Source organism: Humulus lupulus, chromosome 4 (genome assembly GCF_963169125.1).
Source record: "Humulus lupulus chromosome 4, drHumLupu1.1, whole genome shotgun sequence".
NCBI lineage: Eukaryota > Viridiplantae > Streptophyta > Magnoliopsida > Rosales > Cannabaceae > Humulus > Humulus lupulus.
In genome coordinates this window covers 171,732,485-171,751,482 of record NC_084796.1, presented here as the reverse complement: position 1 = coordinate 171,751,482, position 18,998 = coordinate 171,732,485, and the positions used below count along the sequence as shown (strand labels likewise).

Sequence of the window (18,998 nt, the reverse complement as noted above, 5' to 3'; positions counted from 1 at the left end):
TACAGGACCTCCCTGAGATGGTGGAAGACTACGACAAAAATGCCAAATACGACGACATGGACGATGGAGGCAACGACGAGTATGATGAGGAAGAAGACCCTCAGCCCATGGACATAGAGGAGACAATAGAAGTGGTGGCACTCCACGACCAGGTGGCCACTCAGCAGCAGAAACTTGACACCCATGAAGGTAATATCTCAGCCTTCAAGAGATGATAAACACCATGAGGGCTACTCTAGCAGCCCAACGACTGCGAGTGGACCCTCCTGGTGAAGTAACACCTAGGCAACCAGCTGGTGTGCCATTTGTGCTCCCAGCTGGAGTGCCACCTCTCAACCCAGATGTTGTGCCTTCCGAGCACTCGACTGATGTGGTGCAAGATTCGCCAGCTAGTGTGCCCCCCCGTGCACCCAGTTGGACTTGGATCCCTACCTGTGCCACAAGATCGTGGCAAGGGTAAGATCAATGACAACCCTGCTCCCAAGAAAAAGAAGGCTTGTTGGAACCTCGAAGACAACCAGGCCCCGAGGCCAGCTAGTAATGGTAAAGGCCTAGGTTCCCGAGGATACCGCCAGGCCGCCAATGCCCGTGGAGCTTAAGGTGTTCCGTCCAGGCACGCCAATACAGATTGCACGAGGCCCGCAGGTGGTGCCTCCCCAGCACCTCGCCATCACCACAGGAACAATGGCCAAGGAGCCAATAGCCGAAACACCGTTAACTGAGAATGAGACAACAACATCTCGGTTAACAATAAAAACGTTGAGTCCGATGGAGAAATGAAAGTAGCATACTCTGGGGGCAATGATGCATTCTGAGGCCAAACTGACCTCCGAGATGGCCTGAATGCTCATAGGTGTAACAAGGATTTCAAGCGCGATCCTAGAAGGAAGGACTAGTCAGACCTCTGAGATAGCCTCAATGTGAGGGATAACCTAGCATAAAATGCCAACCAAGACCGTGACCCCCTCCGCAAGGAGTTACAGAGCTTGAAGAGAATAATGCTCATAATGGCCCGACATCAAGGCTATGACTCTGACTTGGAGGAAAAGGATGGGGAGCCATGTTCTCCTCACATTGTAGAAGCCTCGTTATCGCGAGGCTTTAAGATTCCTGCCATAACGTCCTATGATGGCAGCACGGATCCCACTGACCACCTTTCGAAGCTCAATAGGTTAATGTCGGTGCATCGCGTATCCGAAGATGCAAAGTGTCATGTGTTCCCAATAACCTTGACAGGACCAGCAGATGAATGATTCAAGAAGCACAGGCCGGGATCCATTCATTTTTTTGCACCAAGTGTCGTCTTCCTTCCAAACACAATTCATAGTTGCTCGGAAGGTGAGCTTTGAGTTCAATGCTTTGGCTAACATAAAGAATGGACCATTCGAGATCCTTAAAGCTTACATCAATCACTTCAAGGAGGAAGTTGCGAGGAGCAAGAGGGTCAATGATGGCTAGCAGTTAATGGCCTTATAGGTCGGCATCTGTGCAGGGTCCCCATTGTGGGATGACCTCCAGCGGAGAGAATGCTGAAGGCTCAACGACTTCATCCATCAGGCATAAGAGTATATCAGCTGGGAAGACGCCCAAATCGGGGAATTTGGGGGGGGTCTTCACCTTTCCTGCTTTGACAATGCCAGGCCCCATGGCCTTAGGGACCCAATATCTACCTTACGATTCATCCCAACCAAGTGTGGTGGGAGCCCAGTCAAGGCCAATTGTCCCGCTGGTTTTAGTGTGGCTCCGACGTGATATGGAGCCGCACAAATTGGATATTGTGCTTATCAGCCTGCATTTAGTGCTTGAGTTGCTGCTCCATCCCAGTCCACCGGACCCTCAGCAGTAGTAGATGAAGGGGCAAAGGCAAGGGTAGAAATCCTAAGGGAAATGGGACAGTGTAGAAAGGACAGGGAATTGCCTTGACGAGAAATACGTCTCGCAGTACTCTAAGTATACTAACCTAGTGTACTCTCAGGAGAACATCTTTGTGGCCACAGAACAACACGTTCATTGCCTGAAGCGACAACCCATTCAGAGAGATAGGGAAACACTACAAGAGAAAATACTTTCAATAAGACCGAAAAAGTATTATCAAATATATACCATAACACTTTTTGATGTGTTAAGGAAAGTGATGTTATAGTAGGTCAGAGCACTTTGCATAACACTTTTCCATAGTTATAGACATGTGTTATGGTATAACCTACCATAACACTTTTGTTGTGTTATTTTAATATTTAGATAAGTATTTTATTATGCTATTTAAAAATAGATTATATAACACTTTTTTGTACTTATAAAGTAGTGTTATGATACACTTTATAATAACACACTTTCTGCATTATAGAAAATAGTTTGCATAACATAATTTTATACTTATAAACCAGTGTTATTGTAAAAGATACAATAACATATTTTTTGTATTATTTTAATATTTGGATAAGCTTAAATTATTATTATATAAACCTGTACATTATAATTATCTTTTCTTACTTTAATTCAAACCCGCTTCATTTAATATACTTAAGAAACCCTTAACATTGTACAAATATATTTTTTAGTACCAATTATATGATTCATAACACATATAACCAAATAATTGTGTCAAAATACATTCAAGATTTTCTAAAAAACAATCCAAAAGTCTTAAGATATTCAACACTGCCTAATTAACATAAACAAAACAATCTCACAATAGTCAACAATATAGTCTTAAATAGTTGCATATTCAAAAGTAAAGGTAGGAATTCATGATCTTCCAAATGTCAGCACACCAAAGCCTTCCAAATCAAATTTTCTTTTTCACTTCACTTGTTGAATCTGGTAAATAAAACATAAAAAAAACTAATGAGGTCACGAAATATCATATCATTTATATAAAATAGTCAATAATATCATGACCCATAACAAAATTTACAATAATTGAGTTTGAATAATGAACAAGTTATTATATTACACACATTACTACAACTATTTGAACCATAAAGTTTAAGGAACATATTACTTGGAGTTCCCACATAGATATATCAAAATATTTACACAAAAATTTAAACTTGCATACATAACTATCAATGGGTTATTCTCTATATGCATGAACTTTCAATTCAATTCATTGAATCAATCACACAAAAAGTAGTGAATTCTATCTGTACATATACATATGTACTTTATAATTATTTATAGATATTTGGCGGGCATGAGATGACATCGAGTATGAGATACTAGCTCATATGCCTTATCGATTACAAGTGAAGATCCAAGACTTATCAAAACTGATTAAGCTATGGAAATCCTAAAAGAATCAAGCATGACAATACATAGATACTTGAAGGTAGAAAGTTCAACAACTTTAGAAGACAAATATATATAATGAGCCAAACATGGAATGAGTCACAAATAAAGAAACATAGGCATATATAAAAGATTGATATCATCACAATATATATATATAATTTTACCTCCTCCTTTTGTGTGAATGCAATATCGTTCATCTCTCTTGGGGACTCATCCTTCAAAATCTACAATGTGACAATTAAATTTCAATTGTCAGCCACAAAAGCCATAAATTTAAATTATTAGTCATTCAACATGTTACTTCATAAAGAGTCAATGTACACATAACTAAAGCCTTTTGCCAAGAATCATGGTCAAAATATATAGTCTAACATGATCAGGTGCAAGTCTTTCTCAATCATTTCTTTCAAAAAACTTGACAGCCAGTTCTATATTTTCAACCTTCATATTTTTTTGTCTCTTGTTAGTTCAGTGGAAAACATACAATACAACAAAATTAGATAAAATACAACAAAAAAAGAAGGGTAATTAAAGATACAATATATTTTCAGCCTTCTCATTTTTTGTCTCTTCATATTTATTTTTTATTATATCATCGTAGTGAGAAAATTCTATATGGTATGGTTTCTAAATATAAACAAGTATTTCCCTTTTACAAATAAAGATAAACAAGTAGTTCCAAGTATTGGGAACATCCCTCATCTCATTTTATTTGCTATTGTATATTTACATAGTAGAAATAAATGATAGAAATATGTTGCAACCACCGTGGAGCTCACTTAAGTAGTCACATTAAAAAAATAAAGACATCATCAATATAGGCAGACTAAAATATTCTATAAAATAATATAAGTATGAAATAAAATTGGAGAGTGAGAAATGAAGTAGGTCTTATAATTATAAGTATGCATATCTGCATAATAAAGAAAGCAAGTTTACCATACATCTAAAGCAAAAAGTCATAAGATATGAGCATTGGAAAAAGAGAGGACATTGTTCTATAATTAAGTGGTTCTTCTCAATAATTCATGAAATATAATCAAGAATGAGGCATCAGTGACATAGGTATAAATCAGCAAATAGATGCAATTTTTGGTGAAATGATAGATTAATTCATAAGATATAGTTCTACTAGAATATTAGCATCAAAAGTAGTTAGTTCTAGTACCTATATTAGAAATGGTAACTTAGGACAACAATCAAATAAGGTTAAAGAAAATATTAAATAGTGCGCAAACTCGCATCTTACACATATATACATAAAAATATATATATGTTATATGCTATATTTTCCAAAATGGCTAATGGTAACTTAAGACAACTTCCAATGACATGCATTATATGCAAGTACCAAAAAAATTTGGAGGAAAATAGGATATCAAACCTTATGATCTGTCATTGTGGCAAATGGCATACCAGTGACGATTACAGCTATTCCAGTGTGATCAGCAAAATCTAATCCTTCACTTACCTAGAGAATTAGTGACAATCAACCACTATGAACACGCTTTCACTCAAGCAGGACATTCAAATTCAAAATCTAACAAAAAATATGCTTTGGAAAACCTCATTTACATTAAGGTGCTTTATGCTTAAGCCAGTAAAGTAGACAATTCCAAGACTAAGATTCAATAATTAAAATTCCATAAGAATCTTGGAATTTGAGGAAGGGCTTGTAATCAAACAACAATATTGACTATGCTAAACATATGAGCAAATGTAACTACTAGATTCACAGGTACCAGGTCGCATAAAAATATATCACTAACAATGATAATTCCAATATCTAGTAAATCAATATGCAAATAAGTTTACTTTTTTTTTCAGTTCATCTCAGGCAATCAAAAAATTTCGCAACAGTTGGCTAATTCTGTAAACTAAAATCTTGTCATTTTAGAGCATATCTATAACCATCTTAGAAAACATTTAAACTCAATAAATAATAAAAAAAAGTGCACACTTAATAGACCTTATATATAATCGATGCACCAGTACTAAATAATTACAATGATGCCCAAAATGTAGATAAATGTTGAGAATTAAATTACTTTGGGAAATTTAAGTGACATGACCATGCATAAGCAAACTGTTTGTAAATCCATCCATCAACACATAAACCAAAAATCAGTCACTGTAAGACAATAAAGTGTTTTCACTAACCAAGGAGATCTCTAGACATACCTTACCATGGCACACAACAAAAAATATTGGACCAGAAGTTGAGGAGTCCTTCAGCTTAGCCATGTAATCCTGACAAAACAGGAGTAAAGAAAAGCATCAGATAGATCATTTAATTAGAGGAAGTGATGTCTGTGGACATATTGTAGTGCTTGGAACTAAAGTAAGTAACCTCAATTGACTCAGAATACAAAGAAAATTGTCTAGGTTCTACAACATGTTTCTTATGCCTGCAGATTCTTTCCCATAATGTTGTTGAATTGGCATGACTCTGCAACATTGATTTATATTGCTTACCGTTTTCTTCACTAATTGATTTATATTGCTTATCGTTTTCTTCAAGCACCCAATGAATTGGTCCAAAAGGTAGTAAGATGGAAAGAATACAAGCAGCCCATCAGGAACAATTCGGGCAAAATTGACTGAAACATTGAAAGAAAACACAAAAAATCAAGGATGATGATAGTAGTAATCAAGTTCACGCGCTACTGATTTGGATTGGACAACTTCCAGTTCCTAAATCCATAAAAATAGGTATGTTGATTAACACATTACAGTGAACAAAATTAAGCAGAGAACTTTGAGAAGAAAAGGAATTTCAATCTGTCTCTAAATCATGGAAGCATTAAATACACCTCAGACTGCTTATCTACGCATTAATACAAATGAACAAAACTCAGGTTCCGATATTTATATGGATCATCATAACATAATTGAATGAATCTCAATGGTCTTAAGAGTAGTGGAATCATAACACAAATTCATTGCTTTGCAAAATTTAAATTTAAAATAACCAAGTAAATTTTTTGCAGGAAGATAGCTTTAGAAGAGCTAGTGTGTCCTATTTAGCTAAATCATTTATTGTAAAAAATCACAAAAGCTATGCTACATACCTATAGCATTACCAAGCTCTTGCTTGTATTCAAGAGTATCACGATTCCTATAAGATGAATTGAAAGAGCAGCCCGATGGACCAACTGGTACAACTCCAGCCCATATCTGACTACAGTTTATAACATGAGGGTTCTCCAAATATTTACATTCACACCAAAATCAAATAGTAAAATTTTAAACCAAATATTTACTTACAGTTTTAGTTCCCGAGCAAATGAATCCATTAGAGATAATGTGCTAGGTGTTAATATAATAGAACCCACAAACAATTTGGAGAATTCCTCCATCGCAAATCCCATGTTAAAGCACCACCAGCTAAGTGTCCTAGATGCCTTACCTGAAATAATGGAAAAAGAGATACCTAAACTTCACAACTACAAAAAGCATGACTGAAAGGAGGCCTAAATTAGTAGGATAAGTCTCCAAAGTTACCTTTTAAACCATCTGATGCACTAGCTTCAACTTCCTGCACATGAACCTAAAACAGAAAGGACTTATATTCTCAGCTAATTACTTTATCATACTTCTCTCTCTCTCTCTCACACACACAGTTAATATTTGGAACTTACATGATAGTATTTTTCATTAGCATTGTCATGTCTGAAAATTATATTAAGCATGTTGCCAATGCTTTCCAATCGACAGGCACTGCTTTTCCCTTGTTGCTTGTTATTTTCTTCCAAAAGTTTAGTTGCTTCATCAATTATCTCAACAAGTTTGGATGAAGTCTTAGGAGTGATATTTAAATCAGCTAGTAATTCATACATGTAAGGTCTAGGTTTAGTGAAGCCTAATTCCTTGGATCCAATAGGCACTTCTGCAATCCGCTTCTCAAGCTTTAAAAGAAGTGCTGCAAGATATACATTTATAACTAATTATAAGCATGTTCGTGAAGTCTGTAAAATTCCTAAAGAATTTCTAAAAGAAAAGGGGAAAGAAATGCAAATGCAGGGTAAAATGAATAGTACAGAAGAATACAGACCCATGTGCAAGGTACTGCTGGCATACTAGCACTGATGGATTCATCATTTATAAATTTATAAATATTATTTATAAATTTATATATATGTATATCACTAAGAATATTACCAGTAAAGTTTACCTCTAAGAATTGCAAAATTATCTGGGTTATTTGACTTATCATCAGAATCTGGCCTTCTTTTTACAAAAATATCAATACAATTTTCTGCTTTAGAAATGCAAGCCATAAGAAGCCAAGAAGGCAAGTCAAAAGAAGTTGCATCAACACATAGGCCTTCATGCGTTATATTTAGGAAAATAAGATCAATGTACTGCATTAACATTAAAACGGATTCAAAAAGAAAAAAGTGGATAACCACAAACCAATTTCAGAGTACAAAAGAAAAAATTTCCTTTGTTAGATATATTTCTTCAACTTACCAAGTTGTGAGCTTCATCAAATATGAGTACACTGTTCTACCAATTTATTGTTAGAGATTTCCTATATCCACGATCAATGAGATAGTTATAAGATGAAAATAATATATCAACAACCTAATGAATCTCCAGTGACATATAATAGGGGCACCTACAGGAAATAGGCAAAAAGAAATTACGCACTTGCATATACATATAGAAACGCATAAGCTTCACACCAATAATGGCAATAGCTTCTAGGAACATCAAAAAGGAAAAAGTGGTAGGATTAGACTATACATTGGTATAAAATAGAAACAAATAATTATCAAAAGAGAACCCACAGCCTAATGATTTTCCAATATTGACCAAATCCTCGATATCTATTGGTTCATCTCCAAGATGAGGATTGCTTTTCATGAGACCTACAAAAAAGGCATCAGAAATAGTAGTGTTTTAGGTACTGATGCAAGAAGAAGTAAGCCAAGAATTGTTGAAAAATCTGTATTTTAAGAAGGAAAGAGACAAAAGAGGAAATTGTAAGCAAAAGGACATATATGTACATGAATATTTGAATAAATAATGATTAGCACTAAACACAAGTTCTAGGATATCTCAAATTTATATTGTTAAAAAATTTGTTAGCCCCACATTACCTACTAGTAGCTGTAGCCATAAAATCTGCCAAATTAAACAAATACAACGAACACTACTGCAGCCACAAAATCTGCCAAATTAAACAAAAGAGGAAAATCGTAAGAAAATTACACTAGCACTACAAGAAAATAGAATCTTAAAAGCACACTTTCACATTGATTCAACTCAAATTAATGCATGAAGATAAATAATGTAATTGTTTAAAGGATTTCGTTCATATACCAAAAACAATAAGAAAAGATATATACATCATTTTATCTTCACGTGAATATATTTTAAAGTGTGTGTGCCACTGTGCCTAGTATGTAGTTGTTATGGATTCTGTTATTAAATCTTAAATCAAATCAACAAAAATAAAATAGATGGTAAAAAAAGAGCATATGCAGATTGATAATCAAACAAAATGGAATTAGAAAATGAATAAGATACATATAAATGGTAGATGCATGGTAAATTGATGAAAATTATATGAGACAATTAATTAAGGAATTGAAATTAGCAATAATTAATGAGAAGCTGATTATGGCATGATACAACATACCAGGATCGACAGAAATTGTTGATATGAGAGGGCCATAAACTCCTCTTAGAGGAATAGCAACTATTCCTTTCCCAGCCCAATAGAATCAAATTTCAAGGGTGTTACTACTAACAGTGGCAGTAAAACTTTTTATAATTTCTTTACCAACTCCACTAGCCTCATTGTCAATATTGAAATCCTTCAACACTAGATTTTCTGTTTAGAAATAATAAACAGAAAAAGTAATATGTGTAAAAGTAAGCAATTATTAACTAAAATTGATTATAAATTAAAAATCAAGCCAGACCCTCAAATCTTGATCAAGCTCTTCGGCTACGCCAGCAACACGGTCGTTTTCCCTGCTCCTGGAGGGCCTAGAAGTAGAGTCATCCTAGAAGATTACAAAAATAAAATTAATAAAAGAAACTTTGGCTTTTTCATATTATAATAGTATTATTGATTGTCATCATTTATTATTATTATTAGTATGTTTGCTATACCAATACCTGGAAGGTTTGACTCTTCAACTGACATCTTTAAGTATCTAAATTTTTGTCTTCTTCGATGGAAATAACCCCACAGATCCAAGAATACTCTGCACTCTCAAAAATAAATAAATAAACCCATAATTAAATAGTGTAATCTTCTTCCAATACAAAAATCCAAAAACAGTATGAGATCACAAGTTAAGAACACCAAATGTATCCCAAAGCCAAAACCATCATGAAAGATATAAACCCACAAAATAAAAAAAAATGTGACAAAGAAAATGTATACTGACCTTGGGCTTAGATCGTTACAGAGGGGGAGAGAGAGAGGAGGATGGACTGGTGGTGGTGGTGGTGGTGGGTGGGTGCAAGTACAACATAACAGAGGCGGAGAGCAGGGACTTGGGGGTGGCTGGGAGTGGTGCGGCTGCCGTGACTGAGATGGAGAATGATGAGGGTGATAGTGGGTTGCTGACCAAAAGAAAATTGCAGTGGAGAAGAGATGTGTGTGAGCTGATGAGGGTATTGAATCGGGTTCTAGCCCGAAAAATCTCATAGAAGAACAAACACTCACACAAATAGAGGGAAATGATTAATCCAATGATTTGAATCTATCTTCAACCCATATATATACAAAGCTCTCAAAACACAAAATAAATACACAAATATCATATTCAATATCTATATTTTCAATTGAGATATTAACAAAAAAAACAGGTGAGAAAAAATCTTACCCATTCGTCACCCTTCAGTCCCCGTCTGTCCTTGACCTTTGCAACAAACACAGTCGACCACCACCTGCACCGATCTAGCCCTCACCACCAAAGCACTGTCTGCATCCTATCATTGTCAACCTTTAGTCCCTACTTGCGTCCCATAGTCGTTGAGCCTTAGTCCACACCTGAGGGACAATCAGAGCATCTCTTGAGGCGGAGCAGAAAAGGAATAAGAGTAAATTTGTGCGGAGGAGCTTTCAGAGCCTTTGCCTTTTACATTTGCTAAAAAAAATGCTTTTACATTTGCCATTTTTTTTTTGTTTCCCTCCTTTTTTTACTTTACCCAGCCTTTTTTTTTTTGTTTCCCTCCCTTTTAACTTTACCGCTTTCTAACTTTTTAGTTACCTATTATAATACTTTTCCAATTGGCTTATAATTATGTATTATAGAAAGAGGTATTTGGTGTAGTGAAAGGTGAGATCCAAACAAGTTTTACATTTTCCTAATGATGTGGGACACCACACAAATGAGTGCCTCCAACTCAAGTATGAAATTGAAAACCTCCTCAAATAGGGATACCTCTGCTAGTATGCTCGGAATGGATCACGCCAGGCTGAGGCTTTGGCCGTGGTAACACCCGCCCAACCTGCAGCCCCCCAAGCTCCGGGTACGGTGCCCGCAGCTCCGCAACATCAGATAGTCCACGAACCTCCCCCATTGAATGGGCGAGTGGGGACCATCTCCGGAGGACCCCACATGGGGGCCACCTCCCGAGGCTCGTAGAATAGGTATGTGTGGGCCTTAAACCATGACGATGAAGTGTTGGAATTAGGTCAATTTCCAGCCCAGATGCCAAGGATGACCGACCGAGTCACCACATTATCTGAGGATGACACTCAGAGAGTGCACTCTCCATACCATGATCCTTTTATGATTGAGAGCCAGGTTTCCAATAAGATGGTGGCTCGAATCCTAGTGGACAACGGGAGTTCAGAGGACAACCTATTTAAGTCAGCCTTTGAGAAGATTGCGTTGGCAATGACTGACCTTTCTCCGTGCACCTCCACACTCTACGGGTTCTCGGGTGAAGGTTTGATTCAGATGGGACAAATCAAACTGCCAGTGACACTTGGAGAAGTGCCCCGCCAAGCATTCAAGTATTGCACCTTCATGGTGGGGAATTTCTCCTTAGCATATAATGCCATCTTGGGGTGTCCAACCTTAGTGGAGTTCGGGCCAGTTACCTTCATAAGGCATCTGTGCATGAAGTTTCCCACAGACAAGGGGATTGGCACAGTCTGAGGAGACCAAAAAGAGGTGAGGAAATTATACAATGTGTTAGCCTCTTCCTAAGAAGGTGGAGGTGCATACTGTTCGGGTTGGTGATTCCAACAAGGTTGACCTGTGGGTTCAGAAAGAGAGGGCTATCGAGCCCATGGAGGAAGTTGAGGAACTGGCCCTTGATGCCTCCATCCCCGAAAGAAAGACCAAGGTTGGAAAGAATCTGAAGGTAGAAGTATGAGATGCACTAGTGGGCTTTCTCCGAGGAAACCATGATTTTTTTTCCTAGTCTCACTCCGACATGACAGGCATTAACCAAAATATCATTTGTCATGCCTTGAATGTCGATCCTAATGTCGCTTCGATTAAGCAAAAGTGGAGAACATTTGACCAGACTAGGGCAGAAGCCTTAAAGGCTGAGGTAGACAAGCTACTCACAAACATATTCATTCGGGACACCCAATACCCCAAGTGGGTATCCAATCCAGTCCTCGTGCCCAATCCAAATGGCACCTGGAGGACCTACATACACTTCTTTGACCTTGACAAGGCTTTCCTTAAAGACTGTTTCCCGCTGCTGAAAATAGACCAAATGGTCGACGCTACCTCCGGGATACGAACTCTAATCCTTTATGGATGCAAACTCGGGCTATAACCAGATTTCCATTCATGTCGCAGATCAAGAACACACGAACTTCCGAACTGATAAAGGAGTTTACTACTATAAAGTGATGCTTTTCGTGTTGAAGAATGATGGAGCCACCTACCAATGTCTCGTGAGCCATATGTTCAAGGAATAGTGGGGATGGAGCATGGAGATTTATGTAGATGACATGCTGGTCAAGTCTAGAACAGCCCTCGATCATGTAAAGGACCTAGCATTAGTATTTTCAATACTTCGTAGGTTTGGGATGAAACTAAATCCCCAGAAGTGCACTTTTGAAGTTGCCTCCGGAATGTTCCTAGAATTTATTGTCAGTGCTCGAGGGATAGAGGCAAACCTTGAGATGATCAAAGCCCTAGTCAATATTCCATCCCCCCGAAAGTATAGGGTTTTCAAAGCCTCACTGGGAGGATAACTGCCTTGAGTCACTTTGTTTCCAAGGCAATTGACAAGTGCATCCCATTGTTCAACATACTCAAAGGAGGTTAGAAGTTTCAATGGACGGAAGAGTGCGAATAGGCGTTCCAACAGCTGAAGGTGCACATGGAAAACCCACCTATCTTGTGAAAACTCGTAGATGGAGAGCCTCTTCTACTTTACATGGCTATCTCAGAGAATGCCATCAATGCTGCCTTAGTACGTGAAAAAGGTCACCTCCAACACCTAGTGTACTATGTGAGCAAGAGACTCCTCAGAGCGGAGTCTAGATACCCGCTCATGGAGAAGTTGACCTTTTTCCTAATGGTAGCTTCTCGGAAGCTAAGGCCCTATTTCCAGGCACATCCCATCAAGGTCCTCACGAACCATCCCGTACGGCAGGTCCTGAAGGGGTCAGTTAAGCTAGCAAGTTTGACATCACTTATCACCTAAGGACTGCCATAAAGGGACACAGATTGGCAAATTTCATCGTCGAGTGCATGAGAAACCATGAGAGACCTGGGGATGCCCCAGTGATTGGGACCATGGGGAAGCTATATGTAGATGGATCGTTGAATGAAAATGGTGCCAGAGAAGGCCTCATTTTGTTATCCCCCGAGGGGCATAAAGTTTATAGCACAATGAGATTTGGGTTTGATGCCTCAAACAATGAAGCAGAGTATGAGGCACTCATTGCTGGGCTCCAAGTAGCACTTGAGCTCAAGGCCGAGAACCTCAAGATTTTTAGTGACTCGCAGCTTGTAGTTAATCAAGTACTTGGAGAGTACCAGGCTCGGGGGACAAGAATGGCCGCTTACTTGGTGAAGACCCAAGAAGGGCTATACAACTTCAAAAAATTCACCATTCGAAAAGAGCCACAGGAATAGAACTCTAACGTTGATGCCTTGGCCAAGCTTGAAACCACCAAGGACGCTGAAGTAATCAATGTAGTCCCCATTGACCACCTAGTGCCTAATTGGTAAGCAATTCGGATACAATTTTATAAATTTGAAAACTTAAAATAAGTTGGTCCTACGAAAATATCTGATTAGTTCATTATTTTGATAAAGTATTTTCAAATCTAAACTCCAAAATTAACACAAAATTTGAAAACGCAAATATATCATTTTCTCAGTATCCAATTATGAAATCCAAAATGTACATCACGATATTTTTTTCTTTCCACGGTCTCTTTATTTCTTCAGTTCATTTCGGTCTGATGGTGTCTCCTACTTTTCCTCTTCTTCTCCTTCATCTTTATATTGGAAAATTGCAGAGCTTGCACTCGTCAAAGCTGTCGCTTTCTTGGGTCGTAGGACTGTCGTAGAAGGCAAGGGCTAGGTCCATCTTTTGAAAAGCTATTCATTTTACAACATATTTCCAACCTTGTTTAATATATATCTATATAAGGTGAGTCAAGCTCTCTTTAGTTATGGATTCCCTTTGATTGTAGAGTAATAAAATTTATTTGATTTATTGAAATGCCAATTTGTTTTTTCTTTTTATTTTATTTGAATTTTTGGTTTATTGGTTTATATCAGATTGATTGACTTAGTTGTTAATTAGATGTTCATATGGGTTTGATGTTTTACATGGTTGGAAGGTTTTAGAGACTCAAAATTCTTCTGAAAGTGATAAAGCTAAACTTTGTACTTGTTGGGAGAGGAAATCAACATTTTTTGGATTTGTGTTGAGCAAGATGGGGTTGACTAAGAGTATATAACAATCTTACAACAACTTATGATGCCATGGGGAGGCAATTCTTATCATTGATTCAAGCATTTTATTGTTAGATTTTTTTCAAAATTTCATGTTTTGCATAATTCATTGACTTCATACTTATGTGTTGTATTTTGTTTATCACCTCGAGAAAATAAATGTTGCATTTCATACTTTTGTTCTGGAGTAGGCAAAAGATAATGCATTGCTGGTCCTTTTTGTTTTTTTGGTTGTTTTTGGTTGTTGATTCTTCATTCTATAATTTTTATTATGGTCTGACTTTATTTTAACCTCTTTTGAAAATAAAGTTGTGAAATTTTTCTTCTAGAACTTTGTAATAATATCAACAACACACCGCATATACGTATATCAATTTGATTTAACTATGTAAATGTTTTGGTGTTATGTTGTTGAATTTTTGATACTTGATTTGGTGATTATATGCATATATATGTGAATCAATACCATATAAAATTGACAGATTCACACCCTTTTGATTTGGTGATTATATGCACATATATATGAATCAATATCATATAAAATTGTTTTTGTTTGATTTGGCTCATAATTATATGAATAGTTGAATGATTTCTAAGTTGGGAGCTGGGTTACTTGTCTGCTTGTTAGATATGGTATAACCAAAAAAACTAGTTGTCAGAATTTATAGTGAATGGTACAAACATCCTTATTAGTATAGTCTTTAATGCAATTGTGTTGATATTCAAAGTTGAATTGAACAAGTTATTTACAACTGACTATGAGGTTATTGATGCTGTTTCAAAATTGTAATAGACACAACTCATTAGAGCTCTCTCACATATCTCAAAATTCAGACCCTTTTTCAATCTCTTTATCTCTTGATCAGTAAATAATAGTGATTACAATATTTATATATATTTCTTTTCATTCCAACTTTGAAGTTGGATATTTAGGCACATCACTATTATTACTATAACTAAAGGTTTCAACTTTTTTTTTCTTACCATTCTTTGATTTTAGATTTTCAAATCCAATTTTAATTTTTAATCAATTATAGAAGTTTAGTGGGTAAATAGAGCTTTCTTGTTGGGAATGTGTAATGCAGAATGAAGTGGAGTTGGTTTATGTTGGATTAGAAGATCGGCTTAGCTCAACTTTAATTTATTTGTGGCTGTTAGACATCACTCATTCCTTGTCCTTGAAGTGAAATATATTCTATTCTACATATCCAAAAAGTAGGTTTACAAATATGTTTATTTGTAGGTAGTTTACATATGTATATGGGATAGTTTTTAAGTTTAACTAATTTGTTCTTCAATTTAAACTTTAAAAATATTTGATTGTTTATAACTAGTTTAAAAATAAGTTTTACTTCATCTTATTAAAGATTTCACACTCTAGTTTTTAATGTAAATATTTTGCAGGGTGTATAATGTAAAAAATTTACTAATCTCTTTTATTTATTTATTTATTTTATATTTCTATGTTGTCACTCTAATAAATATTTTGGTGGGGATGGCTCGTTGAAAACTTGTTTTGTTTCCAATGCTAATGTGTTATATTTCATAGAATAATTTTCACATTTTTCCTCATGTTCCACTTAATTAACACTCAATTTGGTTTCTCAGTCACAGGTAAGACAACAAGAAGATTTCAAATCAATCCACCGCTACATAATTGTGACATTTGAGAAGTGGCAATTCAGTCCTTTAGAACTCAAAAATCCATTTTCAAATTCAATGTGCTATTATTATAAATTTAATCTATGTACAAATTTAAAAAAAAAATGACAAAATATTTAAATTTACTTTTGACAAATTATGAAATTTAATATCATGTCACATATGTGTAAAATTATTCTTCTAAAATAGTTTTCTGACTTTGTTGAAGCAATAAGAGATTCTGATATTGTTATATTTTCAGATATCATACAAATCACAAATTCAGTTTTTTAAAATTATAAAACAGTTTAGACACAATTAACAAATCACATTTTTAGAAACATGTTTTCAGTAAATAAATTCAGATTCTCATTTCTTTTATCCCTAAAAAATACGAGGATGATGTGGCGAATGAGAATGTGACACGTGACATCAAAAATCAGGGAAAAACGACAAATATTGAGAAAAGACCGGCGGGAAAAAAAGATAGGTCTAGGACCTATTGGAAAGTCGACCGAGCCAATACTCCGTAAAGGTGGTCGGCCCAAGCAGGCCCAATACCCCCTACGGGTAGTCGGCCCAAGTAGGTCCTATACCCCCTAGGGGTGGTCGGCCCAAGCAGGCCATGTACTCCCTAGGGGTGGTCGGCCCAGGCAGGCCCTATACCCCCTAGGGGTAGTCGGCCCAAGCAAGTCCTATACCCCCTAAGGGTGGTCGGCCCAAACAAGCCCTGTACTCCTTAGGGGTGGTCGGCCCAATATGCCAAAGGACATTAGGGGTGGTAAGCCTTACCCTATCCTCCATAGGATGGTCGACCTGAAACCCCAAGTACACTTCACTAAGAAGTAATTACTTTCGTTCAAACTGAGATCAACAGGCCTAGCACCTAAGTCTGACATACCGATAGAGACTTTACATCTCCCAGAAGTTTCTATCGTTCATTATCAACCACGATCCAGAGAAGACAAAAGGAAGGCCCACGATCTCATAATCATGGGGAGGTGGACATGTAACTCCACTAACTAATAATTGTGTGCCAAACCACGATCCCAGTATCATTGGTCGTGTAACAGCTCCTGGGTACTATAAATAAAGGACCCAGGATTTCATTAAGGAGGTCTTTTTTTTGGCTGGTCTTTTTCCCTGAAGAACTTTTTTGCTGGAAACCTAGGAAAGTGAGAAATGAGTGAACACTTTTGTTCATCATTGTAATTTTTGAGTGACTCTATACTAAAAGCAAAGTGGATTAGGTTATTACTGTTCATCTGAACAAGGCTGAACCACTATAAAATTCATATGTATTTATTTAAGATAATTGTACTCTATCATTTATTTCATTCAAAAGGTGTCGTTTATTGTACATACGACCGTTGGCCAATTTCACAGGTCAACATTTTGGTGCTTTCATTGAGAGTAGGAAATCGAGAAACACACTTTCATCAGTTTACAATGCCTCCAAAACCCAGTCAGACAAAGAAGACTGCTCCCAGGGATTCCACCATCCAGGATCCCATTAACGAACCTCATGTGGAGGTTGGAGATCAACCTAATGCAGAAGATCCACAGGACGCTCACCAGGAGGAGATGGCGCAATTTCTGGCGAGGCAGGAGGCCATTGCTGTAGAAATTGCCCTTCAGAGGGAGACAATGGAATGGCAATGATGGGAGATCAATGAGCAGGTCTAGAGGACGATCTAGAGGGAGCAGAAGGCCAACCGGAGGCACCAGGAGGCCACTATGGCCTTATTGGTGGCTACTCAGTTAGCCCGAGCTAACGCTAAAGCTGTTGCTCAGGCAGGGAGGCTCAGGCCAAAGCAGCAAGAATGTAAGACCACAGTAACAGGGAGTCCCAGGGGAGGAGTAGGACCCCAAGGACACTCTCATAACCACTTTCCCATGAGGCACATTCCAAGACTGCCTCCTCCATGACTAAGAAGAATAACACTCCATCTAGGAGTAGGAGTATTACCAACCCAAAGGCCCCCTCCCAGGGGGACCGACGAAACAACACCGGAGATGAGGGTCAAACGTCTGAAAGGTGTGATAGAAATGGAAATGGTCGCTCCAAGTCTCATAGTAATGCAGGAGGAGAGGCTCGGGGGTAGGGTCGCACCGACAAGGGCAATGCCGACCTACCACCCCTACACCCTCAGTCTCGCAAGGAAAAAAAACTGATGAATAATACCATCACTGTGTTCGATAGGATGGGAAAGATGCACAACCTCAGGATTTGAGTGAGGTCATCAATAGGCGGACCAATGCTCAGGAGGGGGTACCAGGAACATCTACCCCACCTGGGGCAGCGATCCCACCAGCAGTACAGGCTCAAATAGGTGCACTCTTCATGGATGTACAAGGTCTGACAAAGAATCCTTTGAACATCGAGTTGGCACAGAGAAGTGGGAGTCCCTTTAGTGCTAATATCCAAGCTGCTCAACCACCACCGAAATACAAGACCCTGAAACTCCCAATATACATTGGGAAGGAGGACCCAGTATGACATATTGGGAAGTTTCAGGATCAGATGGAGTTACTCGGTGTGGAGCATGATTATACGTGTAGGGTATTCCCTACTACTCTCTCTGACTCAGCTCAGGAATGGAATTGGAAATTAAAACCTGGATCCATCACATCCAGGGATCAGTTCAGGAAGGAATTCTACAAAGTCTTTAGTGCCGGGCGTATTCAACCAGTTTATGCCAATCAGCTAGCTGACATCAAGTAAGGGAAAGATGAGTCCCTGAAAGAATACATTCAAAGATTCATGAGAGAGGCAAACCGAGTAGGCACAGTAGGAGAAGAAGGGAAGTTTGTTGCCATCTCGGCAGGAATAACCTATCGAAGTCCCTTGTGGGATAGTATACAATGGAACCCTATCAATACCTGCAAGAGTTCTTAGATCGGGCCAAAAAAATACATGTAGCTAGATGATGCCATCATGAAGGAAGAAAAATGCATAAACCATCTAACCTATGTTAAGATGGATAAAAACGGCGCGAACCCTCAGGGCGGAAATGGGGGCAACAGTAAGAAGAGGAATACCTTAGGGGCCGAGCAGGGTGGAAAGAAGAAAGCTAAGTCAACACCTGCCGACAAACAAGCTAAGCATCAACCTTACCAGCCCATGTTCACCAATTATACCATCTTGACAAC

At 37.6% G+C, this 18,998-nt stretch overlaps 1 long non-coding RNA gene across 1 annotated transcript; it reads right to left on the bottom strand.

The window, feature by feature from the left end:
- Nucleotides 1-9,057: 9,057 nt before the first annotated feature.
- Nucleotides 9,058-9,965, bottom strand: LOC133829272 (uncharacterized). Its single transcript, XR_009891652.1, has 3 exons — nucleotides 9,702-9,965; nucleotides 9,427-9,515; nucleotides 9,058-9,311 (listed from the first exon to the last, which is right to left on the bottom strand). It is a non-coding gene; the product is annotated as an uncharacterized LOC133829272 (long non-coding RNA).
- Nucleotides 9,966-18,998: the final 9,033 nt, after the last annotated feature.